At 43.0% G+C, this 18,733-nt stretch overlaps 1 pseudogene across 1 annotated transcript in view; it reads left to right on the forward strand.

The window, feature by feature from the left end:
* LOC149452749 (baculoviral IAP repeat-containing protein 1-like) overlaps positions 1–12,986 on the forward strand; it is a 59,108-nt pseudogene extending 46,122 nt beyond the window's left edge. Inside the window, exons 8-11 of the transcript XR_016314849.1 lie at positions 996–1,157; positions 7,213–7,299; positions 10,946–11,110; positions 12,509–12,986. The product of XR_016314849.1 is annotated as a baculoviral IAP repeat-containing protein 1-like (transcript). The remainder of the gene's footprint in view (positions 1–995; positions 1,158–7,212; positions 7,300–10,945; positions 11,111–12,508) is intronic.
* Positions 12,987–18,733: the final 5,747 nt, after the last annotated feature.

Genomic DNA, 18,733 nt, shown 5'->3' on the forward strand with positions numbered 1-18,733 from the left:
CACTAGGCCACATAAGCCATAGACTAGAGCAACATGAGTTCCAGGAATGGCACTTATCTGCTATCTGCCCAGGTTACATTAGATTTATGTGGCTTCTGGTACTTCTATACTTACTAAAGCTCAAGGGCAGACTGACCATTTGGAAACTCGGGCACCGGGTCCGGGGTCAGTAGGGGGCCCCATGAGATGCCCCTGGTACCTTTTTCATAGCCTTTTTTGAGTTTGGGCAAGGACACAGGGGCCCCATGATCCCCTATTGCCCGGGGGCCCCATGTATTAGTCAGTCCACCCCTGCTAAAGCTGTACGGCAGGCTCATACCTGATGGCAGCCCACACAGAACTCACATCCCTCTTTAGCTGCTCCCACCCCCAGTCCACTCCTGGCATGATGTAAAGACAACATCATGGGGAGAAGGCTGCTGCTAGTTTCTGTGCAGAAGAAAAAATAAGTGTGTGACTGATGGTCACCCTAATACTAGTTTCTGAAAGTTGACATCTCTGTGAAATAAATTTGCCTGTATAATCAAGAGAAATAAACACAAATGACTGACACAACCAGTAATGTCTCTGTAGAGACACAGCCATAACAGTACTCACATATTGCGTCCACAGAGAAACAATCTGTAACACACAGAAACATGTCTGCAGCAATGCATTCAGTTTTGTACGGACACAACCAGGAAGATGTTTTGATCTACTGTCTCTTGACTTATATTTAAATTGGCATGGTCTTGCAGGAAAAAAACACAGAGGATAATTTAAAAAATGAAAGTAGAGGAATTGTAAAGGACTTGTCACAGCAACTATTTAAAACAATTTTTTTTAGTACAGCTAACAAATGTTAATCCACTGTGTGTTTGATTATTTCTGTATGTCTTTGTTGAACAGTGCACATGTCTTTTGTGTGTGTGTTGAAAGGAGCACAAAGTAGCTGGCCCAGGGAACAAAGTAGTGTAGATCTGGTCCTAACGATATATGTTAATCCTGTTTTACAGCCCAATTCATCCGTAGTTTTCCAGATTTGGAAGTTCTGTGCTTCAGTTTCACAAACCCTGTGGAACATAATGGCCTGATAGACTCACTTACAACTTGCAAGAAGCTCAAAGAATTGAATCTGGGTGAATCATTTCTACAGGACAGTGACATGTCTTCTCTGGGTATTTATTTCAACCTCATTTGCTGCTATGCATGATTACATGAGGGGCCAGTTTTGCCGCGACGCAACGCTAACACTTCAGTGTGAACAGTACTGTGTGCTGCCATGTGCAGAATTTTCATAGGTGTTTGAGAAGCGTTAAAAACGCTTCCCAAATGCCTGTCTGACGCCTGCTGACAAAGCTAGTGTGAACGTAGCCTTACACTCCAGGTCTTCTTCCAGCAATCCTCTGTGACTAATCTTTCCCAGCTACTGACATCACATCTGCAAAGTTTTAGAGTGTACCGCCCTTCTCTACAGCATGTGATACAGTAGGGAGGGGTTACTACTTTAAAATCAATGACACGTCATCATAAATAGTATCTTTACCCACAAATAAATACTTAAAATATATCAGCCTTACCAGTCTTTAGAAACTGCAATATATGTTTGTTCTTGATTTTAGTTATCCTTTAACACAGTAGCTACTTCCTCTTTCACTAAGAATTAGCTGCAAAGGAATTATATAGTAGTTTATAAAATAAATTGACAGATCAATAGAAAGTAAAAGTACTTTCAGCAACAAACCATAGTAGCGCTACCCCGCAGAAGCCGCTAGAATATTTGGGTTCTCTGTTCGTCACTGAGCCCTGGACAGAGCACCACCCCTGCGGACACCACCAAGTTACCTTGGCCAGGTAGTCTCCTGGCTGTCACACAAAGAAAAATACGCACATACTTGTAAAAATAAATGATTATGTTGTATTAGGATCAAATAATTAGTATGTCGGGCAAAGAATACAGTTAATGGAAACTATCGATAGGTGAGGTAATACAGCATAGAAACAATGCAACGCAGTACAGTACCCCTTTAAGAAATGCCCACCGGCTCGGTCATGTGATCAGCTGTGTCCAATCACAGCTGGTCACATGTAAACAGGGAAATGCCAGTTATCTGCATTTCTCTCCTCTCGAGCTGTCACGCTGACAGCTCGAGAGAAGAGGAGAGCTGGTAATTGGCATTCTGCAGAGGGGACAGGTACACTGATCATCAGGGCACTGATGATCAGTGTGCCCTGATGATCAGTGTGGCCCCAGAAGTGCCACCTGTCAGTGTCCATCAGTGCCAGCTGTCAGTGCTGAACAGTGCCACTTGCCAGTGCCCATGAGTGCCACATCAATGCCATATATCAGTGCTTACCAGTGCACATCAGTGCCCATCTGAGCTGCCTTTCAGTGTCACCCATCAGTGCCAGTCAGTGCCACCTATAAATGCCTATCAGTGCTGCCAATCAGTGCTGCCTATCAGTGCCAGTCAGTGCCGCCTATCAGTGCCGTCTATCAGTGCCGTCTATCAGTGTGCATCAGTGCCGCCTATCGGTGCCAGTTAGTGCCACCTAACAGTGCCAGTCTGTGCCGCCTATCAGTACCGTATATCAGTGCTGCCTTTCAGTGCCCATCAGTGATGCCTGTCAATTCCCATCAGTGCCACCTACCAGTGCTTCCTTATCAGTGCCCATCAGTGCCACCTATCAGTGTCCATCAGTGCATCTTATTAGTGGCCATCACTACAGCCTCATTAGCGCACATCAGTGAAGGAGAAAAATCACTTATTTACAAAATTTTATAACAAAAACTAAGAAAATACTTTTTTTTTTTCAAAATGTTCTGTGATTTTTGGTTTGTTTAAGAAAAAATAAAAAATCCAGAGGTGATTAAATACTACCAAAATAAAGTACTATCTGTCACAAAAAAATGATAAAAATTTCATATGGGTACAGTGTTGCATGACCGCGCAATTGTCATTCAAAGTGTGACAGCGCTGAGAGATGGAAATTGGCCTGGGCAGGAAGGGGGTATAAATGCCCTGTAGGCTAGTGGTTAAATGGAGAAATTGAACTTGAATGGCTAATTCCTTCCGTAGGCAGATTAAATTTAGGCTAAAGTAAACACAGGTTCTGCCTAGCAAGAGATAGTGGGGTTAACTCAGATAAGTCAGATAGGCAGTATTGGTAGAAGCAGGTAAGAATGGTAGGCTGCAATGGATGAGCTCTGGCATATGTGCTGGATACATATGCTTGGCAGACTGTAGCAATAGATGAGCTATGGAATCTTTGTCAATTGAGGAAGCCTGTACTGTTCAGTGTCTTTAAACTTGCAGTAACGTGAATAGCAGACACACTTGCAACAAGAGCAGTGTTAAATGGGTTAGGAACCCTCTCACCCAGTCCTTATGGCAAGGAAAGCTTAGCGATGAGCAGCCAAATGGGGGGCCCCTTTGCTCTTTGCAGATGTTGCGGCGATGATGATGACCTCCCGATCCGACAGCAAGCAGGTCTTCTCTAGTCTGCCTCCTCAGGTCACCCAGTTTTCTGATGGCACATGTGGCTTCCTGACCCAACCCCAACTGATCTCACGTGGCTCCACACAGCTTTCCTCCACACGTCTGTCCAGCAGCCAAGTCTCTCTGTCTCCATCTCATGTTCCCGTCTTTTGTTTTTATTTGCTCCCACTCCCTGGCAGTTGCTTCCAGGCTATGTAGTTTGGTCTCAGTTGAACTGTAGGAGAAGTTCTGCTTCCAGCATACAAGTCCCAGTGACTTCTGCTCCCCTCTGTTGGAACTTGTGGTCAAAATAAAGATCTGCATTACAACAATGCACAGTGTTACACCACAGACAAGCAAACAACAATATATACTAAAAGCTGGGCCCTAATTAAACAGTGAACAAAATATACAGTTAAATATAAAAAAAGGATTAGAACTTTCTAGGTTTATTTTGTGTAGTCTAGTTTTGCATGGAGGTCTATTGTTGTTGGGGGGGGGGGGGGGTCCATTGTTGCTGTGGGGTCAGTTGTTGCTGGGAGGGATCTCCTGTTGAGGGAGGAGTCTATTGTTGCTGGCTGCTGGGGGACCTATTGATGCTAGCTACTGGGAGATCTGTTGTTGCTGCTGGGGGGTCTATAATTACTGGGGTGGTATTTTGTTGTGGGGATCTGTTGTTGCTGGGTGGTCTATTTGTGGGGGATCAGTCGTTGCTGGCTGCAGGGGATCTACTGTATTTTACTGCTTTTCTTGTTACTAACACATTGCATACAAATTACTTAGCACCACAAAAGTATACTAGGTTCTGTACACTCTAAAAGGGGCAGTACTGGGAGGTGGGTAGGAGGTGGAACCAAGGGCTGGTGCTTGGAGATGGGTAGGGGGCGGAGACAAGGGGTGAGTGAAACGGTAGGGAGTTCCTGCACCTATTCTCTGAGAAAAAAGCCCTGGAAGATATATTTACTTTTTTTTTTTTTTTACATTTCTTCAGTTGCTTTCTAGTTTCTGGCTTAGGCAAAAATGATGTCATGCAACTCAGAAGTCTTCATGGTTATTTTGTTTTCTTTCATCTGAAGGAGGGGAAGAGGAGAGTTTTACCTTTTTTGCCTTTCCTATTGATTCATGTTCACTTTCCACAATTCTCTCCCCTGCACCCATGCTATGCAGGGCCACTAATAAAGGGGCACCACCGGTCCTCCTGTCCTCCATACAGGGGGGCCTGAACAGCAGGAAAGTTACCCTGTGTGTCTCTCCCTGCAGTAACTTAAAGCCGGTTTCTCCCCCTCCCCTCCCACCAGCTTTCCGCTGCTGCATGGAGAGACGCACAGGACATTGTTCCTGTAATTTCCTCCCCCACCCCACCGGTCCCCTTCCTGTCTTGCCCACATCATATTCCTCCTGCTGCAACCAATGATTCCCGCTGCTCTCAGCCATGTCTGTGAGAGTAGGGTGAGGGGAGAAGGGCTGATGCAGACATGGACAGCACTAGACTAAGATCATACTCAGGTAAGTATTTAGGACAGGCTGCTGGGGGAGCTGCTATTTAAAAGTTTTTTTTCCCTTAACCACTTGCCTACCAGGCACTTATACCCCCTTATTTACCAGGCCAATTTTCAGCTTTCAGCGCTGCCGCACTTTGATTGACAATTGCGCGGTCATGCAACATTGTACCCATATGAAATTTTGATCATTTTTTTCTCACAAATAGAGCTTTCTTTTGGTGGTATTTAATCGCCACTGGGCGCTTTACTTTTTGCGCTATAAATTAAAAAAGTGCAAAAAATTTGAAAAAAAAAAGTTTCTTTGTTTCTATTATAAAATTTTTCAAACAGGTATTTTTTCTCCTTCACTGATGTGCGTTGATGAGGCAGCACTGATGGGCACTGATAGGCGGCACTGATGGGCACTGATAGGCAGCACTAAAGGGCACTGATAGGCAGTACTAATGAGGTGGCACGGATAGGCGGCACTGATAGACAGCACTAATGAGGTGTCACGGATAGGCGGCACTAATATGCAGCACTGATAGGCGGCACTGATAGGTGACACTGATGATGGGTACTGATAGACGGCACTGACTGGCATCACTGCTGGGCACTGACTGTGGCACTGACTGGCACAACCCATGGGCACTGACTGGTGGCACTGACTGGCAGCACTGCTGGGCTGCACTGGTGGGTGGCACTGGTGGGCAGCACTGGTGGGTGGGCACAGGTGGGTGGCACTGGTGGGCACAGGTGGGTGGGCACAGGTGGGTGGCACTGCTGGGCACAGGTAGGTGGCACTTCTGGGCACAGGTGTATGACACTGCAGAGTGGCACAGGTGGGTGCACTGCTGGGCACAGGTGAGTGATCTGCTGGGCACAGGTGGGCGGAGCTAGTGGGCGCACTGCTGGGCACAGGTGGGCGGAACATGCGGGTGGCATTGCTGGGCACCGATCATCAGGGCACTGATCATCAGTGCCCTGATGATCGGTGCCGATCCCCGCTCTGACAACTGCCGGTTCTCGGCAGTACTTTCCTCACGATCTGACAGCGTGAGGAAAGTGCAGCCGAGAACCGGCACTTGCATTTCCCTGTGATCAGCGTGTCATTGGACACCATTGATCACGTGGTAAAAGGCCGGTATGATTGGCCTTTTACCACATCACGTGATCAGCTGTGTCCGTAGGACACAGCGATCACGGAGATCGCCGGGTGCGCGCCCCCTGGGGCGCGCAGGAGAGCGCGTTCTGGGAGGACGTCATATGACGTCCACTCAGAACTGGCCGGCCGCAGTTTAGCCGTCATTCGGCTATCTGCGGTCGGCAACTAGTTAATGCAAAAAACAACTTTTACCTTTACAATTACTTTAAATATAATGAGTACCTCTAACCAGTAAACCTAAAAGCCAATATTCTTTAGCAAATCTGTAGCACTACCCCTTTAGGGGCTACTGGATTTGACTTGGGTCCCCCTATGCTCTGCATGGCCAATTGACACGTATTTTAATACTTTGAAGTCAAAGAACAGTCCTTGAGCTTGGTTTTGTGGTTTTTATTAAGGGGTTAAACTTGGATGGTGTCTAGGGGTATACAGAATGCCAGAAGAACTGTATAATTTGAGGACAACTCCTTAACAACTATGTAACGGAACTGGACCCCAACTGCACTAGGGTATTTCCGTTAGACTCCCGCTTCCCTGTCCGAACACAGATCCACGGACACCACTGCTGACCATACAAGACGAGACAGCACCAGACTTGTATTAGAACAGGAAATGGACTGCTTTATTTTAACACAGACACAAAATATATACACAGGGCGGGGCAATACATTTAGTAACAAGAGCCACACTCCAGCTTTCCTCAATCCATCTTTCACCCAACAATGCCCACCTCCCCTAGGCTCTGCCACATTTGAGGGTTGCCCAGGTCACCATGCCCAGCCTCCTGCCAGAGGATTGGCCAGAATTCCTCAAACATGCAGATCTGGGACTCCTCCCCTCCTTCACCTCTCTTCCAGAAAACTCCCAAGCTTCTGGAAAGGTGGGAGGGCTCCAGTAACCCTAGCCTGTTAGAGCCTCCCAGCCTGTCCTGAGGTAACCTCACTACCTCACTCCCCAGGCTGACTCATCCTCAGGCTGCTACTTTTATCTAAAAAAACTTCCTAACTAACCTGGAGGGCATTACAAATGTAAACCAGCATGGTGTGTTTCTTTGCATAGCCTTTGGGAAAACATGGTGTTCACATTGTACTGTCTCTGTTCTTTGCAGCTGCAGTAATGAAGAATTTAACATCCTTGGAAGTCTTATATTTGGACAAGCAAAAAATATCAGAAAAAGACACTGCTGATAACTTTGGTAAATGTCATTACGGTTTACAGTAATATTGTTGTCATTATTACTATTATTATTTTTTATTATTAATATCATTACCTGAACATAATTATTACCACACCTGTTGAGTGTCCCAGCTGAAGTAGTTGAAGGAGGGGTGCAGGATGCCTGACATCCACAGAAGGCTACAAAATGTTTACAGAGATTATACAATTGACAAGAGCAATGCCTCGTCATTAGTGACTCTTGTCAATGGTGTCCTCTCCTTAAACATTCTGTGGATTTCAGACAGCCTGCACCCCTCCTCCAAGAATCTAAAGATGATATGTTGCTTCTGCTTGGAGTCCATTAATTACCTGCAATGAAAAAGAAGAAAAGTTACTATAGAGCGGGGGTCAGCAACACAGTAGATCTTGGCCAGGTCTTGTCTGGTGGATCGCAATCTGGGCTTGCTGACCCACCATCCCAGAGCATCAAACAGAATGCAATGCAGAGGAACTACTTGTAAAAATGGAGCTGTAATAGGGAGCAAGAGCTGCATAAGCCAATGCCTCCCCTGTAGTGCCGGCTCCTGTCCCATGCGGAGTGATACCAACTGCACTCCATCTCCTATCCCGGATAGAGGTCTCCAGAGTGGTTCCAGCAGCAGGAAAGAAGAGATCCTCAGGTCAGTGTGAGGCAATACACTGGGCATAATAGTATAAGCCTGCTTTCACACTGTTGCGCTGTGGTTTACCCACACCGCGGGTGCAGTGCAGTGTACCTGCAGTTTTCAGGAAGGTTTGCTGTGCTTAGCCATAGACTTCTATTCTATCCTGCGGGTTTGGTGCACTTTCTAAAAATGCACCAAACTCCATAGAGTTGCGAGGTGATTGCCGAGTGGCCCTATATAGGTCATGAGTGGCAGGAGGTAGCACCAACCAAAAGCAACAAGGGGTAAAGCTTTGGCTGCTGGCTGGCTGATTGGGAGTGGTAAAACTGCAACTCAACTGCAGCGTTTTACCCCCCCCCCAAACTTTACATGTGAATGAGCCCCAAGGGTGCCACTGCCAAATGCAACTAAGGTGTTATTCACAAGGTGGGCAGGGAGCGATATGTTGCCGCCTCAGCACCTGATTTAAACCCAGGACTACTGTGCAATGCATGTGATTATGACATGGTAGAGGTCTTATTCAGGTTTAACCATTTCAATACCGGGCAATTTTACACCTTCCTGCCCAGGCCATTTTTCAGGTTTCAGCTCTCTCACACTTTGAATGACAATTGCGCGGTCATACAACACTGTACCCAAACTAAAATTTTATCATTTTCTTCACACAACTAGAGCTTTCTTTTGGTGGTATTTAATCACCGCTGGGGTTTTTATTTTTTGCTAAATTAACAAAAAAAGACCAAAAATTTTGAAAAAAAAACACATTTTTCTTTGTTTCTGTTATAAAAGTTTACAAATAAATAATTGTTCTTCATAAATTTAGGCCGAGATGTATTCTGCTACATGTCTTTGGTGAAAATAACCCAAATTAGGATGTATTATTTAGTTTGTAGGAAAGTTATAGAGTTCACAAACTATGGTATATATCTGAAAATTGATCAATCCTGAAGTACTGACAGCCAATCTAATTTCTTGAGGTCCAAGAATGTCAGAACAGTACAGATATCCCCAAATGACCCCTTTTTGCAGAGTAGACAGTCCGACGTACTTCATAAGAGGCATGGCGAGTTTTTTGAAGTTGTATTTTTTTTGTCATAATTTTTCGGAAAATTAAAAAATTAAAAAAATTATTTTCACTATTTTTTTTTTTACATACTGTCACCAGTGCAGTACAGCGTCATCATATAACTGGCATGGCGGTAAACAGGGACACTGACTGGTGACAGTATGAAAAAAAAAAAATATATTTTTTTTTTATTTTTTTTTTTTTATTATTATTTTTAATTTTTTATTACATTTTTTTTTTTTTTTAAGATTTTTTTTTCATATTCTACTATGACCAAAGTAGTACAATGTTACCATAGTAACATTGTACTACTTTGGGGAAGTGATCAGTATTTTTTTTTTTTTTTACACAATTTGCTTATAGCAAAGAATTACTTTGCTATAAGCAAGCATTTACCTGAATGAAATCGATTCATTCAGCTTTTTTTTTTTTTTGTGCTTAGCTGTGATTTGGTCACAGCTAATCACATGACATGTGCATGTGATTAGCTGTGACCATTCACAGCTAGGCACTAGTATACAATGGATGGCATGAATGAAGCCATCCATTGTATACAACTGTCATGTGACCTGCTGTGATTGGTCACAGCAGGTCACATGGTACCAGCAACGGGAGTCGGTACTCCCGATCTGTCATTGGCCGTGTCTGAGGTACACGGCCGGTGACAGATCGCGCTGCTGCGCCGCTTTGCATTAGCGCAAATGGCGTGCACCCGGAATGCAGCAACACTTTTGAAGCCGCCAAACGGCCATTGGCCGGGCGGCTAATGGTTAAGGAGGCGACACTGTGCCTCTGTGATCTTTTACTTCTCCCACGTTGTTTAGGCAGACCTCTACCTCTTTAAGGTTGCCTATCCCTCGTATAGAGGAAGAGTTATCCTACCAACATGTGAAATTTGAACAGCCTATGTTAATAAAAAAGGTATGCCCACTTTGCATTTCTTTCAGTGCAGCTCTACTTTGCAGTGGGGTATCCAGCACATTAATGCACTCTGCACAGTAAGAGCAGCCAGCGGGGAAGTAAAGGAGCCACTGTGGTGTGGGAAATGTCTTCTCTCCGACCGCCACATTACTGCCAAGGTGCCATATGTGACATGCTTTATGTTCTGACATAATGATAAATACATCTTGTTCCGTGTCTTGACATTGCAGTGCTTGGAAAGAGATGTTTTTTTTAACTGCCCTGCCATGTTTAAACACAGAGAGGGGGACATATTTTACTCTAGTATGCTACATTTGATCTGTAATGAAGAGGGTTACCTTTGCTAGATCCCAAACTCTCCTGAACATAAATCTCTGAACATCAGTGCAGTTACAATGAAATTAAATATGTTGGCTATAAGACGGGGTGGGCATTCCTTTTTGAATAATGTTGTTTGAGAGCAAATTAGAAAGAGAGCGGGATTCATTAAGGTGTAGGTTCATGGGAGTGTTTACATTGCTTTTTGACCTTTTATTGTACAAGCTGCAGACCACTGAAAACTGAAAAATCGGGTTTGGGTAGCTATAATCAGTGGATTTGCCTGGAAAAATGGCAACTGGAATTTGACTGGTAACTGTATGTTGTACTGCTGATTAAAGAAAACCTTGCCTAAAAGAAATGGGGACTGTTCTTCCTTACCTCCTTCTAATAATGTTAGCTGCCTGACTGTTACACACATCCATTTCTGCCTCATTGAACAATACAAGTGTACATATCAGGAAAATTAGAGTAAAGTCAGTTCTTATATACACACACTTGCTTGAGGTTAGTGCTACAAAATATTAAAACATATGGATCATCCTTAAAGTCAGGCAACTAGCATTTGCTGAATGAGAAGCAATGGCAGCCTTCATATCTCTCAGCAAAGATTTCCTTTAACTAATAAGACCAAGAATAAATGATTTTGAGATAGCATGGTTAGAAATACTGTAAGATACAAAACAATATAAATAACCATGATTTCATCATAGCTGTAGCATTGGGCTCCCTCATTCATCTGAAAAAGCTGTATTTGCCAGTGGGCACCGGAATGACTCATGCTGCTAAATGCATTATTGAACAGTTCCAGAACCTTGGTAACCTCCAGTTGCTTGCCATGAAGGAGATTCTTGATGATGAATCTGTTGCACTTTTAGGTGAGTACTTCATGGGTATGTGCTAGTTAGGGTCTTCAGGATTGGCCCTGTGTGGTCATCCTTCTTCTTGTTCAAAGAGACCCTGTCAGGTTTCTACAACGATGGCAGACCTCTGTAGTAGGAGACAGAGTATAGTTACCCCTCCAATGGCCTGTTTCTCCTCTCTCTGCTCCATTCCAGCCTGCAGCCTAGGAAAGCCTTTTCAACATCAACATTTCCAAGACTGTTGAATGCCTGTACTCTGCTGTATGTCGGTTACTGCCTCTAAACTTCCTCTAATATCACTCAGCAGTACTATATGGATCGAAAGAAGGAACCAGCACATGGCAGGGAATACAGGCATCTAACGTTCCCTGGAAGTATTGAATACCAGAAGAGGCTTTCTGTGGCTGCAGTGCTGTAGGTAGGAGACATGGGCCACTGGATAGGTGAGTATACACTGTTTTGTTCCCACAGGTGTGTGCCGGTTTGAAAACTTTCGATACCTGGCAGGGTCTCTTTAAAGTATATTTTTGGTCAGAATTTAAAATCATATATTCATTTCCACATTGAATTTTATTTGTTATCTAGCCTACTCCTATTAATCTGAATGATTCGGAAGTTTGTTAGAGTGCTGTAAATTATCCCAAACATTTACTTGTGTAACATATTTAATTTGTCCTGTGACTGTGCACTAGTATGTCATACATTTCACAGGGGAACCCAGAGCAATCAATCAGAATTCATAGTTACATAATTAGTCTGGCTGAAAAAAAGACAAAAGTCCATCTAGTTCAACCATTAAAAAAAAAAGTTATAATCCTATACCCGCAGTTGATCCAGAGGAAGGCAAAAAAACCCAGCAAAGCATGATCCAATTTGCTTCATCAGGGTAAAAAAAAATCCTTCCTGATCCCCCGAGAGGCAATCAGAATTCAGTTTGCAGAAATCAGAACAAGTTTATTGCACTTAAAGTGGAGAGAAAATAAAAAAGCAGATTCCCTATTGTGATAGGGAACACTTAAAAGTATTAATTGTGTCTAAGCAATACCCTAAAATATGTACCTTTTTCTGGAATTTCTCCTAAAAATAACAATGCGTTGTGCTGGAAAGAGTAGGTTCACATTAGGCTTAAAACTGTGGCATTGAATAAGGTTAATAATGTTCTATATATTACTGATTTGAAGGCCTTAGGAAGCAGTGAAACCACAGGAAAATGGTTGTATATATGTTATAGACTACCCTAGGTTTTAGGGCAACCAGGGTGCTTTGATGATAAGTAATGCATGTATGGTCCCTTCAAAGAGCTTTTAGGTAAATACTGTTAAGAACAGTCTATTTTAAGATAATAAAATCTTTAGATCATTATAGGTTCTTAGTGTTAACATTTTTTCTATGAATATATTAATATCTTCAAAGCTGATGCTACAAGAAACGGTTATCTGAAAAAGCTTCAAAAACTTGAACTCCAAGTCAACTCCAACATCACTGAATCTGGGTGGAGAACATTTTTTGAGAGATCAGATCACATGCCAGAGCTCGGTAACCTGAATATAACTCGGATGTACACACAGCAGATCAAGTCCCACGCTACCACTGTCACTTCCTTTGTGTGATTTGTGTCCAGACTACCACGCCTGGTGACCATACAAATGTTTGGCTGGCTGCTCGATAAAGATGATTTAAATATGTTTAACACAATGAAAAAGAGTCACCCTCAAGGTAAACGTTTAAACCTTGTGTGGCAGTGGGTGTTGCCATTTTCACCCATCATTGAGAATTAGAATATTAAATACTGTATATAGACATCCTAAAATGCTTGAAGCAGGGGCGGACTGACCATTCGAGCACTCGGGCACTGCCCGAGGGCCCAGGGTCAGTAGGGGGCCCCATTAAATGTCCCTGGTACCTTTTGTATAGGCTTTTTTGAGTTTGGCAAGGACACAGGGGCCCCATGATCCCCAATTGCCCGGGGGCCCCATGAGTTGTCAGTCCGCCCCTGGCTTGAAGGCAGACAAAGTAAACCCATTACAGATATATAGACTATTTAAAAAAAAGGATGCTATGAAAACATGCATTATCAGAGGTTACCTTCTGCGAAAAATGCTTGTATAAATGATCAGGAGATCCAGAAGTTATATGCAAACCTGGACTTTCCTGAAAAACTTAAACCTGCCCCATTCTCATTTTTATTTTAGTCAGTCTCAATATTGCAGCAGTATCCACTATTCTTACCAATAACAAGGGCCCATACACATTTTGCATTGCTGTAACATGTAGCAGAATGTGTGTTCCCCCTTGCAAAGTGCATTTAATCTAGAGAGAGCAAAAATAGCAGCTATACTTATACCTTATACCTCATTTTTCCTGCAATCAATGCTCTTCTCTTGAATCTGGGTTTTGGGTGCGTTCTTGGCATCCTTGCTTACAATGCAAGACTGATAGTCCTACATTGTATGTAATGATGTCAGAGTGCCTGTGACCAGTGACATGGCTTAGAGAAGTGGCTTTTTTGGGACCAGTTGTGAAACCTGTGGTTGGTAAATATAACTGTTTTCTTTGTTCCCCCTAGACAAAAATGAGCATATTACCCTTGCAGTGAACCAAGGAGCTCCTCTGCATAGGTCCAGAGTTCACTTCTTAAATATTCAGTATGCAACAGGGGCGGACTGACAACTCATGGGGCCCCCGGGCAATAGGGGAACATGGGGCCCCTGTGTCCTTGCCCAAACTCAAAAAAGCCTATGAAAAAGGTACCAGGAGCATCTCATGGGTCCCCCTATTGACCCCGGGCCCTCGGGCAGAGCCCGAGTTTCCAAATGGTCAGTCCACCCCTGGTATGCAACACTATTTACTTATCTAATCTGCTATACAATTGTTTTGGCACTCTAGTACCCAATCCATCCTCTCCATAGTTGATAATTGATTATGCTTTTGTGACCCACTCTATCCTTCCTCTCCTTCAGATGGTGTTTTTTCTGCCCAGGCTGCACTCTGATCACTCCCCTTTCTTTCTTTCACTACAGTAAAGACTTAATCCTCCTTTTAAAATTTTAGAAATGTAACTCCTTCTGGTTCTTGTAATTTCTGGATGGCACTGATCTGCCTTTTTTGTGTTGAATGCTGATGAAGACAATATAATTAGTACTTAAAAAATAAAAAAAATGCTGTCAGCATTTATGTACATATGAGCCATGCATGTGCAGGTCAGCGAACATTTATGGCAATGCTGTGCCATGTTGATGTGACAATCCAGTGCATGTGTGGGTGTGACATCATTGAGACCGAAGAGTCGGAACCTGGACGGAAGACTGGGAAGACATGGCAGTGCCTATGACAGCCTAGAATGCTAGATCCGCAGCACTGGGGGGGATGGCTTGACAGGTTAAGCCTGTCCTAACGTGTTAATATAGTGTGCATACTAGAACATTATGACCTAAAGCTCTTAGGGTCCATTCTATTGAATGTCCTAGAACAGTATCTGTTTGTTTCTGTAATTTGTGTAAAATGGATTTGACAACCCTCTGTCACCAATTCTTGTTTATTGGTCTTAATGGTGGAGGGACCCTTTCAGCTTTCTAGCTTGAACTTCAGATAGAATGACCTGATGTATGAGGTATAATGAGGGACCACCAGGTTCGAACTGAGATGTAGAAACTGCAAGAGATGATTGGTAAATTTGCCTTGACTCACTGAGAAGCCATTATAGTTGGCTGGAGTCCTCAGCTTAAATTACTGAGAGGCGTATGCAGAAATAGATTATCAAACTCTCTTCAAGAAATCACCATCAGCTACACCGTGTTGTAATGGCAGCCGCGAGTGAAGCTGACTATTCAAGATGGTTGCCATCTTTTTCATGAAGTAATGGTGGCTGGAAGTTAAACTGACAGCTTTGTTGATTGTTAAAGATGGCTGCCATCTTCTCCATGAAGTAGTGGTGATTGCGGATGAAAGCTGACAGTTTCTCTAAAAATATTGGTGATTGTTGAAGATGGCTTCCACACTTTCTCTTAAGGTAATGGTGGCTGAGGGGGAGACTGACAGCTTCTTCACTCAGGTCTTGTCACTTTCCTGAGGTCCCCGATGCTCCTATATTAATGAGTATCAGATTGCCAGTCCCAGCCACTCCTCGGCAGATGCGTCCATTGTGCTGCAGGACAGGAAAATCCACCAGGCTTGGTGCTCAGATTTTTGCCTTCATCTTCTTTGTTCTGACCACTAACACCTAGAACTTTCTTAAGGTGTTCCTCCTCATTGCTTTGTCCTTCTATCTCAGCTACAAAGCCTTTTGGGAGTTGTAATTTCTTTTCCACAGAGATGTCATGTGATTCCATGTACCAAAACTAGATTTCCCATCATCCTTTGTTTGGCATCATATCCTTCTTGCTAATCAATGATAACCAATGGGAGGCGATATTACCCACACTGGGACTTGTTGTCCCAATAACCACCTTACAAAGGCTATTTTGACCTTGTTTCTTTAAAGAGGGTACTTTATGCTAGCACTTGGCTATAGATCTATTAATTGCTCGTTTAGTCTAGGGTAGAAGAGACGCTACTTAACTGATCCTCCTCTCCCCTTGCAGATGGCACTGCCCTATGCTTTGGCGATGGAATGTCATGACATCCAATGAAGGGCTATGGACCCTGCATTGGTCTCGATAATGTCAGGACCTTAGAATGCTGGAGCATAGGGGAGAAGATGCTGCAAAGACTGGAAGTAGCAGTGTGCATAAACGTCATCTACAGTGGGGATCGAAAGTTTGGGCACCCCAGCTAAAAATTTGTATTAAAGTGCATAAAGAAGCCAAGGAAAGATGGCAAAATCTCCAAAAGGCAGCAAATTACAGATTAGACATTCTTATAATATGTCAACAAAAGTTAGATTTTATTTCCATCATTTACACTTTCAAAATAACAGAAAACAAAAAAATGGTGTCTGCAAAAGTTTGGGCACCCTGCAGAGTTAATATCTTGTACTGCCCCCTTTGGCAAGTATCACAGCTTGTAAACGCTTTTTGTAGCCAGCCAAGAGTCTTTCAATTCTTGTTTGAGGTATCTTTGCCCATTCTTCCGTACAAAAGTCTTCCAGTTCTTTGAGATTTCTGGGCTGTCTGTCACGCACTGCTCTTTTAAGGTCTATCCATAGATTTTCAACTATGTTGAGGTCAGGAGATTGTGAAGGCCATGGCAAAACCTTCAGTTTACGCCTCTTGATGTAATCCCCCCGTAGATTTCGAGGTGTGTTTAGGATCATTATCCATTTGTAGAAGCCATCCTCTCTTTAACTTCAGCTTTTTCACAGATGGCATCAAGTTACCATCCAAAATTTGCTGAAATTTTATTGAATGCATTTTTCCTTCTACTCGTGAGATGTTCCCTGTGCCACTGGCTGCAACACAACCGCAAAGCATGATTGATCCAACCCCATGCTTAGCAGTTGGACAGAGGTTCTTTTCATTAAATTCTGTGCCCCTTCTTCTCCAAACGTACCTTTGCTCATTCTGACCAAAAAGTTCAATTTTAACCTCATCGGTCCACAGAACTTGTTTCCAAAATGCATCAGGCTTGTCTATATGTTCATTTGCAAAGTTCAAACGATGATTTTTGTGGTGAGGACGTAGAAGAGGTTTTCTTCTGATGACTCTTCCATGATGACCATATTTGTACAAGTATCTCTTTATAGTGGAATAGTGTACCACAACTCCAGTGTCTGCCAGATCTTTCTGGAGGGATCGTGCAGTCAAACGTGGGTTTTGAATTGTTTTTCTCACAATCCTGCGAGCTGTTCTGTCTGATATTTTTCTTGGTCTTCCAGATCTTGCTTTAACTTCCACTGTTCCTGATGACTGCCGTTTCTTAATTACATTCCGAACAGAGGATATTGACATCTGAAAACGCTTTGCTATCTTCTTATAGCCTTCTCCAGCTTTGTGAGCGTCAACTATTTTCAGTTTCAGTTTTCTAGACAACTGCTTAGAAGAACCCATGGTGCTGATTGTTGGGGCAAGGTCAGATGAGTCTGGGCATTTAAAACCTTTGAGACTGACATCACCTGGTCTTCCCAGACGATGACTGAGAACAATCCATGATACTGGCAGGTCTCAGCTTTGCAAAGGGGGCAGTGCATGCTATAAATTCTGCAGGGTGCCCAAACTTTTGCAGACGCCATTTTTTTGTTTTCTGTTATTTTGAAAGTGTAAATGATGGAAATAAAATCTAACTTTTGTTGACTTATTATAAGAATGTCTAATCTGTAATTTGATGCCTTTTGGAGATTTTGCCATCTTTCCTTGGCTTCTTTATGCACATTAATACAAATTGTTAGCTGGGGTGCCCAAACTTTCGATCCCCACTGTATGACTGCATGGGCTGTCCAATCTCCCTCGACCCAAAGGTATGCCTATTGGGCATTACCAGTGAACACTTCACTGAACATTACATGATTATTGCAATCCTAACCCTCTCATACAGTATTGTAATTGTACTGTCTCCCTTTATATTGTAAAGCACTGTGTAAATTGTTGTTGCTATATAAATGCTGTCTAATAACAATCTCAGAACTGTTATTTATGAGTCATCAGTCTGTATCAAAGTGCGGGTTTGCAAACTCTCTCCTAGCAATCGAGAAATGAATGGCTTTCCCTTGTTGACAATTCTTCTTCCTATAGAGGATGCCTCATGAAATCTGCTAATGTCTGGTCCTTCTGGACACATGATAGCTCTGAAATCTCTGCTATTTAATCATTTTGGTAGGTTGCTTTCCTTTGCTCCCTTCACACATAAACTTGCCTCTTTCACATCCTAATCAAATCTAAATATTCCCCTCTTGTAAACGAGATGTAACCAATAAAAGTGAATGATTAAAGCCAATATTTGTGTTTATATGTGTTTGTAATTGATGATCATGCATGATGCATACTCTGTGAGCTATTGCTGTGTCAAACCTGGTAGATCATTCTTACCCCTTAATACCATCCTTGTACCTATTCAGTCACTGTGCTATGTGAGCACTTCCTGTACTCTTCTGTGTACACATGTACTTTGTATTGTGCAGCTCATTAATAAACTTGTTTGATTAAAAAAAATGAACTGGTGCACATTCTTGTATAATCCTAATCAATTTAATACATTTTCCGGAAATGATTTAGCCTTTGTGTTCCATACAAGCTGCTTTTTGTTTTTTTTATATATATATTTTTTTTACCTGATATGTGTGATCACCCTTCTGTCCAGCATTGTACTCTGAGACCAGGCTGTGTGATGATGCATTCCGGAAGTGTCATTGGAAGTTTATGCTCACAGGATTTTGGTTACATCAGAGTACCCCAATTACATCAGAGTCAGCCCCCTTACATTAGAGTCCCTCCATTATATCAGAGTCCCCTTATTACACCAGTGCCCCCTCCCATCACATCAGAGTCCCCTCTTCCCATTAGAGTATTTCCTTTACATTAGAGTCCCCTCATCACATCAGAGTCCCCACCTACACATTAGTGTCCCCCCTTTCACCAGCATCCCCACTTCTCATTTGAGCCGCTTCATTAAAGTCCCACCTTTACATCAGAGTCCTCCATCACATTAGAGTTCCCTAATGACATTAGAGTCCCCAAATACATCAGAGACCCCCATTATATAGAGTCA

Source organism: Staurois parvus, unplaced genomic scaffold (genome assembly GCF_062004578.1).
Source record: "Staurois parvus isolate SC_StPar_1 unplaced genomic scaffold, SC_StPar_1.0 ptg000466l, whole genome shotgun sequence".
In the NCBI taxonomy this organism is placed as follows: domain Eukaryota; kingdom Metazoa; phylum Chordata; class Amphibia; order Anura; family Ranidae; genus Staurois; species Staurois parvus.